General features: G+C 47.1%; 1 protein-coding gene across 1 annotated transcript in view; it reads right to left on the reverse strand.

The window, feature by feature from the left end:
• LOC139260081 (sperm-associated antigen 16 protein) overlaps positions 1 to 14,296 on the reverse strand; it is a 1,616,547-nt gene that overhangs the window by 1,219,049 nt on the left and 383,202 nt on the right. The gene's annotated exons all lie outside the window — the stretch shown is intronic.

A 14,296-nucleotide genomic window follows, 5' to 3' on the forward strand; every position in this document is an offset into this window, starting at 1 on the left:
CTCATAGCTTTTGCTGAATTCAGTACCCACCGCCATTTCTTTGATATCACGTGGAGTGATTCAAATTGGCTGAAGACTAGCTTCTGTGATGGGGTGGACCTCAGGAGGAAGCAGATATGGATCATCCACTCGGCACTTCTGGCTGAAGATGGTTGAAAACACTTCAGCCTTATCTTTTGCACTCACGTGCTGGGCTCTGCCATCATTGAGGATGGGGGATATTCATGGAGCCTCCTCCTCCACAACCATTCACAACTGGATGTGGCAGGACTGCAGAGCATTGATCTGATCTGTTGATTATGGGATCGCTGAGCCCTGTCTATAGCAGACTGCTTCCACTTTTTAGCATACATGTAGTCCTGTCTTGGGACATTGGAACCGGTTCTGGGGGAGGTGGGACCAGTACAAACTGGACGGTCTGCACCTGGGCAGGACCGGAACCAATGTCCTAGGGGGAGTGTTTGCTAGTGCTGTTGGGGAGGAGTTAAACTAATATCATAGGGGGATGGGAACCTATGCAGGGAGACAGAGGGAAGTAGAATGGGGGCAGAAGCAAAAGATAGAAAGAAGAAAAGTAAAAGTGGAGGGCAGAGAAACCTAAGGCAAAAAGCAAAAGGGCCACATTACAGCAAAATTCTAAAGGGGCAAAGTGTGATAAAAAGACAAGCCTGAAGGCTCTGTGCCTCAATGCGAGGAGTATTTGGAATAAGGTGGACGAATTAACTGCGCTGATAGCAGTTAACGGGTATGATGTAATTGGCATCACGGTGACCAAGGCTGGGAACTCAACATCCAGGGGTATTCAACATTTAGGAAGGATAGACAGAAAGGAAAAGGAGATGGGGTGGCATTGCTGGTTAAAGAGGAAATTAATGCAATAGGAAGAAAGGACATTAGCTTGGATGATGTGGAATCGGAATAGGTGGAGCTACGGAAAACCAAGGGTCAGAAAACACTAGTGGGAGTTGTGTACAGACCACCAAACAGTAGTAGTAAGGTTGGAGACAGCATCAAAAAAGAAATTAGGGATGCATGCAATAAAGGTACAGCAGTTATCATGGGTGACTTTAATCTACATATAGATTGGGCTAACCAAACTAGTAGCAATACGGTGGAGAAGGATTTCCTGGAGTGTATCAGGGATGGTTTTCTGGACCATTATGTCGAGGAACCAACTAGGGAGCTGGCCATCCTAGACTGGGTGATGTGTAATGAGAAAGGACTAATTAACAATCTTGTTGTGCGAGGCACCTTGGGGAAGAGTGATCATAACATGGTAGAATTCTTTATTAAGATGGAGAGTGACACAGTTAATTCAGAAACGAGAGTCCTGAACTTAAGAAAAGGTAACTTCGATGGTTTGAGGCATGAATTGGCTAGAATAGACTGGCAAATGATACTTAAAGGGTTGACGGTGGATAGGCAATGGCAAACATTTAAAGATCACATGGATGAAGTTCAGCAATTGTACATCCCTATCTGGAGCAAAAATAAAACGGGGAAGGTGGCTCAACCATAGCTAACAAGGGAAATTAAGGAAAGTATTAAATCCAAGAAAGAAACATATAAATTGGCCAGGAAAAGCAACAAACCTGAGGACTGGGGGAAATTTAGAATTCAACAGAGGAGGACAAAGAGTTTAATTAGGAGGGGGAAAATAGAGTACGAGAAAAAGCTTGCTGGGAACATAAAAACTGACTGCAAAAGCTTCTATAGATCTGTGAAGAAAAAAAGATTAGTGAAGACAAACGTAGGTCCCTTTCAGTGGATTCATGTGAATTTATAATGGGGAACAAAGAAATGGCTGACCAATTGAACAAATACTTTGGTTCTGTCTTCACGAAGGAAGACACAAATAACCTTCCGGAAGTACTGGGGGACCGAGGGTCTAGTGAGAAGGAGGAACTGAAGGATATCCTTATTAGGCAGGAAATTGTGTTCGGGAAATTGATGGGATTGAAGGCCAATAAATCCCCGGGGCCTGATAGTCTGCATCCCAGAGTACTTAAGGAAGTGGCCATAGAAATATTGGATGCATTGGTGATCATTTTCCAACAGTCTATCGACTCTGGATCAGTTCCTATGGACTGGAGGGTAGCTAATGTATCACCACTTTTTAAAAAGGGAGGGAGAGAGAAAGCGGGTAATTATAAACCTGTTAGCCTGACATCAGTAGTGGGAAAATGTTGGAATCAATTATTAAGGATGAAATAGCAGCGCATTTGGAAAGCAGTGACAGGATCGGTCCAAGTCCGCATGGATTTATGAAGGGGTAATCATGCTTGACAAATCTTCTGGAATTTTTTGAAGATGTAGCTAGTAGAGTGGACAAGGGAGAACCAGTGGATGTGGTGTATTTGGACTTTCAAAAGGCTTTTGACAAGGTCCCACACAAGAGATTGGTGTGTAAAATCAAAGCACATGGTATTGGGGGTAATATACTGACGTGGATAGAGAACTGGTTGGCAGACAGGAAGCAGAGAATCGGGATAAATGGGTCCTTTTCAGAATGGCGGGCAGTGACTAGTGGAGTGCCGCAGGGCTAAGTGCTGGGACCCCAGCTCTTTACAATATACATCAATGATTTGGATGAAGGAGTTGAGTGTAATATTTCCAAGTTTGCAGATGACACTAATCTGGGTGGCGGTGTGAGCTGTGAGGGGGATGCTAGGAGGCTGCAGAGTGACTTGGACAGGTTAGGTGAGTGAGCAAATGCATGGCAGATGCAGTATAATGTGGATAAATGTGAGGTTATCAATTTTGGGAGCAAATACGCAAAGACTGAATATTATCTGAATGGCGGCAGATTAGGAAAAGGGGAGGTGCAACGAGACCTGGGTGTCATGGTTCATCAGTCATTGAAAGTTGGCATACAGGTACAGCAGGCGGTGAAGAGGGCAAATGGTATGTTGGCCTTCATAGCTAGGAGATTTGAGTATAGGAGCAGGGAGATCTTACTGCAGTTTTACAGGGCCTTGGTGAGGCCTCACCTGGAATATTGTGTTCAGTTTGGGCCTCCTAATCTGAGGAAGGACGTTCTTGCTATTGAGGGAGTGCAGCAAAGATTCACCAGACTGATTCCTGGGATGGCAGGACTGACATATGAGGAGAGACTGGATCAACTGGGCCTTTATACATTGGAGTTTAGAAGGATGAGAGGGGATCTCAGAGAAACATATAAGATTCTGATGGGACTGGACAGGTTAGATGCAGGTAGAATGTTCCCGATGTTGGGAAGTCCAGAACCAGGGGACACAGTCTTAGGATAAGGGGTAGGCCATTTAGGACTGAGATGAGGAGAAACTTCTTCACTCAGAGAGTTGGTAACCTATGGAATTCCCTGCCGCAGAAAGTTGTTGATGCCAATTCATTGGACATTAATGAACTAGAATCTTAGGGAGGAAGGGGAAGTTAGAAACAGACAACAATCAGAAAGACCAAGTGATCAAGAGGGAGTTAGATATGGCCCTTACGGCTCAGGGGATAAAGGGGTATGGAGAGAAAGCAGGAAAGGGGTACTGAGGGAATGATCAGCCATTATCTTATTGAATAGTGGTGCAGGCTCAAAGGGCCGAATGGCCTACTCCTGCACATATTTTCTATGTTTCTATGTTTCTCATGCTTCAGGCATGCTCTTCTACACTCCTCATTGAACCAGAGTTGGTTCCCTGGCATGGTGATAATGGTAGAGTGAGGGATATGCGGGTTACAGATTGTGGTGGAATATAATACAGGTGCTGCTTATGGCCCATAGCGCCTCATGGATGCCCACTTTTGAGCTGCCAGATCTGTTCTGAATCTATCCCATTTAGCACGGTGGTAGTGCCGCACAACATGATGGAGGGTGTCCTCAGTGTGAAGATGGGACTTCGTCTCCACAATAACTGTGCAGTGGTCACTGCCACCAATGCTGTCATGGACAGATGCATTTGCATTTGTGACAGGTAGATTGTGAGGACAAGGTCAAGTAGGTGTTTCCCTCGTGTTGGTTCTCTCACCACCTGCCACAGGCCCAGTCTGGCGGCTGTGTCCTTCATAGGCCAGCTGAGTCAGTAGTGATGCTACCGAGCCATTCTTGGTGATGAACGTTAATGTCCCCCACCCAGAGTACATTTTGTGCCCTTGCTACTCTCAATGCTTCTTCCAAGTGGTGTTCAACATGGAGGAGTACTGACTCATCAGATGAGGGAGGGCAGTAGGTGGTCATCAACAGGAAGTTTCTTTGCCCATGCTTGACCTGAAGCCATGATATTTCATGGGGTCTGGAGTCAATGTTGAGGAGTCCAAGAGCCTCACCCTCACGACCATATACCACTGTGCCACCCCTGATGGGTCTGTCCTGCCAGTGGGACAGGACATACCCAGGGATGGTGATGGAGGAGTCTGGGACATTGGCTGAAATGTATGATTCTGTGAGTATGACTTTGTCAGATTATTGCTTGATTAGTCTATGGGACAGCTCTCCCAATTTTGGCACAAGTTCCCAGATGTTGGTATGGAGGACTTAGCAGGGTCGACTGGGCTGGGTGTGCCCATGTTGTGTCCGTAGCCAGTGCCGAGGTTGATGCCGGGTGGTCCGTCTGGTTTTATTCTTCTTATTGTTTCTTGTAATGGCTTTGTTACAACTAAGCTTGGCTAATTCAGAGAGCAGTTAAGAGTCAACCACATTGCTGTGAATCTGGAGTCACATATAGGCCAGACCAGGTAAGGACAGCAGATTTCCTTCCCTAAAGGACACTAATGAACCAGAATCTTAGGGAGGAAGGGGAAGTTGGAAACAGACAACAATCAGAAAGACCAAGTGATCAAAGATAAGCTTTTTAAAGAGGAAGAAATGCATACAAATCTAATTATAGGAACAAAGGAACATTTGCCCCTTGAAACTGTTCTGCCATTCAGTTAGATCGTGGCTGATCTGCATCTCGACTCCACTTACCCACCGTTGCTCCATGTCCCTTAATATCCTTACCCAACAAAAATGTATCAATTTAAGTCTTGAAAATTTCAATTGACCCAGCATCAACAGCCTTTTGGGGGACCAAGTTACAGTTTTACAATACCCTTTGTGTGTAAAAGTGCTTTCTATTAATAGCATTCTAACCTACGAGTTAGAAGGTCTTGAGATCAAGCCCCACTCCATGATTTAAGCATATAATCTAAACTGAGACTTCAGTGCAGTACCGTGGGAATGGAGATGGTGGGAGTGAAATTGGGCTCGGTAGTGCCTGTTTTTTTTACCGCTATGAGACCTCTTAAACAACAAAAATGGCGTCAGTGATATTCGCACAATGTATGCTATATGTGTAAAGGAGTTAGCGTGTGCATACCTAATGACCACCGGCAGAATGCAGATCAGGCAGATCATAACGTCAAGCAGCATGCAATTGAGATCTGATGCCAACGTTGCTATTTTGGAGATCTACGCTGCAGCCTGTGCACTCTCTTAACCTCGCACAACTGAGCACACATTCAATGGCATGAAGGGTCTACTACCAGCGCTATTTAAAATGATCATCAACTATTTACAGGTTAGTTGCTGTATTAATTCTTCTGGCTGTTGCTGCAATTCTATGCGTCTTAGGTGCTTTTTCATATTTGTTAAAAGTTTCACGAGTCTACAGGGAGTGGTCTGCCTGGTGCTGAAGAACTTTTTTGGTGATTTAAAGGCTTCCGCACAAACCAGTTGCTACCAAACATTGGTGGCCTAGGAGGACTTCCTCCTGGCATTGACCATAACTGGGTGAATGAGAAGAGCCAACACAACCTGCTAGAAGAGGGAGGAGAAAGGTTCTCAGCAATGCCCCTTCCCATAATGGTCAGCACTGTCTTCTCCATGGTGGTTAAACATTCAGGTGTGCCTCTGCCCCTCCCATTAATTCATGCTTTGTGCCACATTCTGCTGCAAGAAAGAGGGAAATGTGTCAGTATGTTTGCATCGTGTGGCTTTCATGTTTGAATAGCTGGCAGTGTGTGCAAGCTATGGGATGCGGGTTTGCGGTTTGAAATTGTGTGACAGTGAGGTAAAGCATATGAATGTTATGTATGAGTGCTGGTTGATAGAGGTTGTTGGTAAGTGAGCGATGGGGATATAGTGAATTGAGCAGCGGATGAGGCTAGTGGTACATCTGGTAGGATATGGCATTTAAGGATCCACTTGCTGACCTTGACAACTCAAGTGAGATCATTAAACTTCTTCCTGCACTGCATCTAGGTCCTTAAGGCTACACTCCTGGTATTGACCATCATCGCGAGCTGAGTGATAAAGGATGAAACTGAGTACTGTGAACAATGAGCAAGTGTGAGCTTAGCTCCTTTAATAAGACTCCAGAGTGCAGGTACCTCGTGGGTGGCCTGCTTATACACAGTGCTCCCAAGGGATGCTGGGATCCCTTGGGATTCCAACAGGTAGGCCCTCTGGTGGTAGTGTGATACAGGTTGCAAGGGGTTAAATACATAACATCACTCCCTCGTAAAGTTAATAGTACACTTATTTACAAGGTGAGACGATCTGGGGCTTTTCACTCCCTTGTCGATCGTCTCGGTACAAATGCGGGTGTGGGTGAGTTGGTCAGTTCTTCACTGGGCTGCTGGGCAGCCAGCCTTGCCGGGCTGCTGGGAATGGTGAGTTCAGCTTCGTGGTCAACCATGATGTCGGTTGCCACTTGTGTGCATGTTGGAGGGTCAGAGTTGGTGGTGTCTTCAGGTTGTTCGTAGCTGTTGGTGAACCGCAATTTGATTTGGTCCAAATGTTCTCTGCACGTTAGTCCGTTGGCCAATTTGATCTGAAACACCCTACTCCCCTCTTGGCTATGACTATGGCAGCGAGCCAATTGGGACCATGTCCATAATTGAGTACAAACACAGGGTCCTTGACCTCAATATCGCGTGACAAATTTGCGTGGTCATGGTACACACTTTGTTGATGCCGCCTGCCATCCATGTGATCATTGAGATCAGGGTGAACAAGAGAGAGCCTTGTTTTGAGTGCCCTTTTCATGTGCAGCTCAGCTAGGGGAACCCCGGTGAGTGAGTGGGGTCTGTTGCGGTAGCTGAGCAGCACTCGGGATAGTCAGGTCTGCAGGGAGCTGTCTGATATGCATTTCAAGTTTTGCTTGATGGTTTGAACTGCCCGGTCTGCCTGGCAGGTTGGATGCGGGCTTGAACGGGGCAGATGTGGCGTGCTTGATCCCATTACGGGTCATGAATTCCTTGAATTCAGCACTGGTGAAACACGGCCCATTGTCACTGATTAGGACATCAGGCAGGCCATGCGTGGCAAACATGGTTCATAGGCTTTCAATGGTGGCCGTGGACGTGCTTACAGACATTATTGCACATTCAATCCATTTTGAGTAAGCATCCACGACAACCAAGAACATTTTGCCTAGAAATGGGCCCGTTTGGTCCAAGTGGATCCTCGACCACGGTTTGGAGAGCCACAACCACAAACTTAGTGGTGCCTCTCTGGGTGCATTTCCCAGCTGAGAGCAAATATTGCACTGGCGCACGCATGACTGTAAATCTGAGGTGATGCCGGGCCACCACACATGGGATCTGGCTATGGCTTTCATCATTACAATGCCTGGGTGGGTGCTGTGCAGTTCACAAATGAACGTATCTCTGCCTTTCTTGGGAAAGACCACGCGATTACCTCACAACAGACAGTCCGTCTGCAGGGATATTTCGACTTTGCGCCTGTGGAACAGCTTAATCGCCTCCTGCATCTCTGCTGGGACGTCGGAGAAGCGGAGCGGCAGCGTGGTGAGGCCTACAAGAGGCCCAATAGGCGTCGGGAAGCAGCGGGATGTTGGAGAGGCGGAGCGGCAGTGTGGTGAGGCCTACAAGAGGCCCAACAGGCGTCGGGAGACAGCGGGACGTCGGAGAAGCCAGCCGGTGCAGCTGCAGCAGGGAGGCAAAAAAGAAGTAGAAAGAAATCGAAAGGTGACGTCACAGCCAAGGGGGTAAGCGATTGGCTGGTGATTGGTGAGTAGTTTTTTTTTTTCTTTTCTTTATCAGTAAGTAACCTTTTAGCATTGTTGTTGCCAAATTAAGTTAATCTAAGGGTTAAGTCATGGCAGGAGAACTCGGACACATGTTATGCTCCTCCTGTACTATGTGGGAAGTCAGGGATGCTTCCAGTGTCCCTGTCGACTACATGTGCGGGAAGTGCATCCGCCTGCAGCACCTGACAGGCCACGTTGCGGCACTGGAACTGTGGGTGGATTTACTCTGGAACATCCACAATGCTGAGAATGACATGAATAGCACGTTTAATGAGTTGGCCACACTGCAGGTAAAGGGTACACAGCGAGATAGGGAATGGATGATCAACAGGAAGAGCAGTGGAAGGAAGGTAGCGCAGGAGTCCCCTGCGGTCATCCCCCTGCAAAACAGATACACCGCTTTGGGTACTGTTGAGGGGGATGACTCATCAGGAGAGAGCAGCAGCAGCCAAGTTCATGGCACTGTGGGTGGCACTGCTGCACAGGAGGGCAGGAAAAAGAGTGGGCGAGCTATAGTGGTAGGGGATTCTAATGTAAAGGGAATAGATAGACGTTTCTGCGGCCGCAACTGAGACTCCAGGATGGTAAGTTGCCTCCCTGGTGCAAGGGTCAAAGATGTCTCGGAGCGGGTGCAGGACATTTTGAGGAGGGAGGGTGAACGGCCAGTTGTCGTGATGCATATAGGTACCAACAATATAGGTAAAAAACGGGATGAGGTTCGACAAGATGAATTTAGGGAGCCAGGAGCTAAATTACAAAGTAGGACCTTAAAAGTAGTAATCTCAGGATTGCTACCAGTGCCACGTGCAAGTCAGAGTAGGAATCGCAGGATAGCTCAGATGAATATGTGACTTGAGGAGTGGTGCAGAATGGAGGGATTCAAATTCCTGGGACATTGGAACCGGTTCTGGGGGAGGTGGGACCAGTACAAACCGGACGGTCTGCACCTGGGCAGGAACGGAACCAATGTCCTCGGGGGAGTGTCTGCTAGAGCTGTTGGGCAGGAGTTAAACTAATATGGCAGTTGGATGTGAACCTATGCAGAGAGACAGAGGGAAGTAGAATGGGGACAGAAGCAAAAGATAGAAAGAAGAAAAGTAAAAGTGGAGGGCAGAAAAACCCAAGGCAAAAAGCAAAAGGGCCACATTACAGCAAAATTCTAAAGGGGCAAAGTGTGATAAAAAGACAAGCCTGAAGGCTCTGTGCCTCAATGCGAGGAGTATTCGGAATAAGGTGGACGAATTAACTACGCAGATAGCAGTTAACGGATATAATGTAATTTGCATCACGGAGACATGGCTCCACGGTGACCAAGGCTGGGAACTCAACATCCAGGGGTATTCAACATTTAGGAAGGATAGACAGAAAGGAAAAGAGATGGGGTGGCATTGCTGGTTAAAGAGGAAATTAATGCAATAGTAAGGAAGGATATTAGCTTGGATGATGTGGAATCAGTATGGGTGGAGCTACAGAATACCAAAGGGCAGAAAACGCGAGTGGGAGTTGTGTACAGACCACCAAACAGTAGTAGTGAGATTGGGGACAGCATCAAACAAGAAATTAGGGATGCATGCAATAAAGGTACAGCAGTTATCATGGGCGACTTTAATCTACATATAGATTGGGCTAACCAAACTGGTAGCAATACGGTGGAGGAGGATTTCCTGGAGTGTATTAGGGATGGTTTTCTAGACTAGTATGTCGAGGAACCAACTTGAGGGCTGGCCATCCTAGACTGGGTGATATGTAATAAGAAAGGACTAATTAGCAATCTTGTTGTGTGAGGCCCCTTGGGGAAGAGTGACCATAATATGGTAGAATTCTTTATTAAGATGGAGAGTGACACAGTTAATTCAGAGACTAGGGTCCTGAACTTAAGGAAAGGTAACTTCGATGGTATGAGACGTGAATTGGCTGGAATAGACTGGTGAGTCACACTTAAAGGGTTGACGGTGGATAGGCAATGGCAAACATTTAATGATCACATGGATGAACTTCAACAATTGTACATCCCTGTCTGGAGTAAAATCAAAACGAGGAAGGTGGCTCAACCGTGGCTAACAAGGGAAATTAAGGATAGCGTTAAATCCAAAGAAGAGGCATATAAATTGGCCAGAAAAAGCAACAAACCTGAGGACTGGGAGAATTTTGTAATACAGCAGACGAGGACAAAGGGTTTAATTAGGAGGGGGAATATAGAGTATGAGAAGAAGCTTGCTGGGAACTTAAAAACTGACTGCAAAAGCTTGTATAGATATGGGAAAAGAAAAAGATTAGTGAAAGCAAATGTAGGTCCCTTGCGGTCAGATTCAGGTGAATTTATAATGGGGAACAAAGAAATGGTGGACCAGCTAAACAAGTACTTTGGTACTGCCTTCACAAAGGAAGACACAAATAACCTTCCGGAAATACTAGTGAGAAGGAGGAACTGAAGGAAATCCTTATTAGGGGGGAAATGGTGTTCGGGAAATTGATCGGATTGAAGGCCAATAAATCCCCGGAGCCTGATAGCCTACATCCCAGAGTACTTAAGGAAGTAGCCCTAGAAATAGTGGATGCATTGGCGTGATTTTCCAACTGTCTATCGACTCTGGTTCGGTTCCTATGGACTGGAGGGTAGCTAATGTAACACCACTTTTTAAGGAAGGAGGGAGAGAGAAAATGGGTAATTATAGACCGGTTAGTCTGACATCAGTAGTGAGGAAAATGTTGGAATCAATTATTAAAGATGAAATAGCAGCACATTTGGAAAGCAGTGACGGGATCGGCTCAAGTCAGCATGGATTTATGAAAGGGAAATTTTGCTTGACAAATTTTGTGAATGTAACTGGTCGAGTGGACAAGGGAGAACCAGTGGATGTGGTATATTTGGACTTTCAAAAGGCTTTTGACAAGGTCCCACACAAGAGATTGGGGTGCAAAATCAAAGCGCATGGTATTGGCGGTAATGTACTGACGTGGATAGAGAACTGGTTGGCAGACAGGAAGCAGAGAGTCGGGATAAACGGGTCCTGTTCAGAATGGCAGGCAGTGACTAGTGGGGTACCGCAGGGCTCAGTGCTGGGACCCCAGCTATTTACAATATACATTAATAATTTGGATGAGGGAATTAAGTGTAATATCTCTAAGTTTGCAGATGACACTAAGCTGGCTGATAGTGTGAGCCGTGAGGAGGACGCTAAAAGGCTGCAGGGTGACTTGGACAGGTTAGGTGAATGGGCAAACGCGTGGCAGATGCAATATAATATGGATAAATGTGAGTTTATCCAGTTTGGTGGCAAAAACACGAAGGCAGAACATTATTTGGATTGCAGCAGATTAGTAAAAGGGGAGGTGCAGCAAGACCTGGGTGTCATGGTACATCAGTCATTAAAAAGTGGCAAGCAGGTTCAGCAGGCGGTGAAGAAGGCAAATGGCATGTTGGCCTTCATAGCTAGGGGATTTGAGTATAGGAGCAGGGAGGTCTTACTGCAGTTGTACAGGGCGATAGTGAGGCCTCACCTGGAATATTGTGTTCAGTTTGGTCTCCTAATCAGGGGAAGAACGTTCTTGCTATTGAGGGAGTGCAGCGAAGGTTCACCAGACTCATTCCCGGGATGGCAGGACAGACATATGAGGAGAGACTGGATCAACTGGGCCTGTATTCACTAGAGTTTAGAAGGATGAGAGGGTATCTCATAGAAACATAGAAAATTCTGACGGGACTGGACATGTTAGATGCAGGAAGAATGTTCCCAATGTTGGGGAAGTCCAGAACCAGGGGACATAGTCTAAGCATAAGGGGTAAGCCATTTAGGACTGAGGTGAGGAGAAACTTCTTCACTAAGAGAGTTGTTAACTTGTGGAATTCCCTACTGCAGAGAGTTGTTGATGCCAGTTCACTGGATATATTCAAGAGGGAGTTAGATATGGCCCTCACGGCTAAAGGGATCAAGGGGTATGGAGAGAAAGCAGGAAAGGGGTAATGAGGTGAATGATCAGCCATGATCTTATTGAATGGTGGTGCAGGCTCGAAGAGCCGAATGGCCTACTCCTGCACCTATTTTCTATGTTTCTATGTTTCTAGCCCAGCTCCCATGGAGGACAGAGTTTTTTTTACCAAGGACAGTAAAGGATCCTGACTGGTCCAGGTCATGATCTGGCGGGCCGTAACGGGTGACTTTTCATTTTCAAATGCAACCATTACCATGAGCAAGTACACAGGCTGTGCCATTTCCACCCCGATGGTGGGCAATGGTAGCCGACTGAGAGCATCAGCGCAGTTCTCTGTGTCCGGTCTGCGGCGGATTACATAGTTGTATGCCGACAGCGTGAGCGCCCATCTTTGGATGCGGGCAGAGACATTGGTGTTAATCCCTTTGCTCTCAGAGAACAGCGATATGAGCGACTTGTGGTCAGTTTCAAGCTCAAACTTGAGGCCAAACAAGTACTGATGCATTTCTTTTACCCCGTAAACGCACGCCAGAGCCTCTTTTTCAATCATGCTGTGGGCACTTTCGGCCTTGGACAAACTCCTGGATGCATAAGCGGTTGCAAAATCCCCGATTCATTAGCCTGTTGTAACACACCCCCGAACCCGTATGATTACGCATCGCAAGCTAGCACTAATCGTTTACAAGGGTTCTTCAGGACAAGCAGTTTGTTTGAACACAACAGATTTCTGGCTTTCTCAAAGGCAGCCTCTTGTGAATTCCCCCATACCCAGTCCTTTCCCTTGCGCAATAGCGCATGTAGGGGTTCTAGCAGGGTGCTTAACCCAGGTAGGAAATCACCAAAATAGTTAAGGAGTCCCAGGAACGACCGCAGCTCCGTCATATTTTGTGGTCTTGGCGCGTTCTTGATGGCCTGCGTCTTGGCGTTGGTGGGTCTGATGCCATCTGCTGCGATTCTTCTTCCCAAGAACTCGACCTCCGGCACCAGGAAAACACACTTCGAGCGTTTCAACCTGAGTCGCACGCGATCCAACCGACTAAGAACCTCTTCCAGATTCTTCAAGTGCTCAATGGTGTCCCGACCTGTAACCAGTATGTCGTCCTGGAAAACCACGGTGCAAGGAATCGACTTTAGCAGGCTCTCCATGTTCCATTGGAAGATTGCCACGGCCGACCGAATCTCGAACGGACATCTGTTGTAGATGAAAAGACCTTTGTGCGTGTTGATGCAGGTGAGGCCTTTCGAAGACTCCTCCAGCTCCTGCGTCATGTAGGCCGAGGTCAGGTCCAACTTGGTGAATGTCTTCCCTCCAGCCAGGGCTGCAAATAGGTTGTCTGCCTTGGGTAGCGGGTACTGGTCCTGCAGCGAGAAACGGTTAATCGTTATTTTATAGTCCCCACAAATTCCGACCGTGCCGCCCTCTTTAAGTACTGGGACAATCGGACTGGCCCACTCGTTGAATTCCACCGGCGCGATGATGCCTTCTCGCTGCAACCTGTCCAGCTCAATTTCCACTTTCTCACGCATCATATATGGTACCGCCCGTGCCTTGTGGTGGATGGGTCGCTTACCGGGATTCAAATGGATCTGCACTTTCGCCCTCGAGAAGCTTCCAATGGCTGGCTCGAGCAACTATGGAAATCTGCTCAGAACCTGGGCACATGGGGCACCGTCGACGGACGAAAGCACTCGGATGCTGTCCCAGTTCCAGCAGATTTTGCCCAGCCAGCTTCTGCAAAACAGTGTGGGGCCATCCCCTGGCACGATCCACAGCAGGAGTTCATATACTGCTTCATCATAGGAGACTTTGACTTCTGCACTGCCAATTACAGGGATTAGTTTCTTGGTGTAAGTCCTTAGTTTGGTATGAATGGGGCTGAGCTTGGGCCTGTATACCTTGTTGCACCACAGCCTGTCGAAGGCCTTTTTACTCATTATGGACTGACTCACACCCGTGTCCAGTTCCATAGATACTGGAATTCCATTCAGTTCAACTTTCAACATTATTGCTGGACATTTCGTCGTGAATGTGCGTACCCCGTACACTTCCGCCTCCTCGGTACGAATCTCCAATTCGGCCTGATCCACAGTGGATCGATCTTCCTCTGCAACGTGGTGGTTTGCAGGGTTTGCAGAATTTGCAGCTCGCCTGCACATACGCTGGAGGTGTCCCATTGTTCTGCAGCCGTTGCACGCATAGTGCTTGAAGCGGCATTGATGAGCCCGATGATCACCTCCATAACGCCAACAAGGTGTTAACTGCCTCACATTAACAATTGATGGCAGACTCTGGGTTAGCTGAGGTCGTGCAGCAGCAGCCGCATGTACCTCCTGCCATGTATATTCTTGCTCGCAAACTA

The sequence above is a fragment of the Pristiophorus japonicus genome, chromosome 3, assembly GCF_044704955.1.
Source record: "Pristiophorus japonicus isolate sPriJap1 chromosome 3, sPriJap1.hap1, whole genome shotgun sequence".
Classification (NCBI taxonomy): domain Eukaryota; kingdom Metazoa; phylum Chordata; class Chondrichthyes; family Pristiophoridae; genus Pristiophorus; species Pristiophorus japonicus.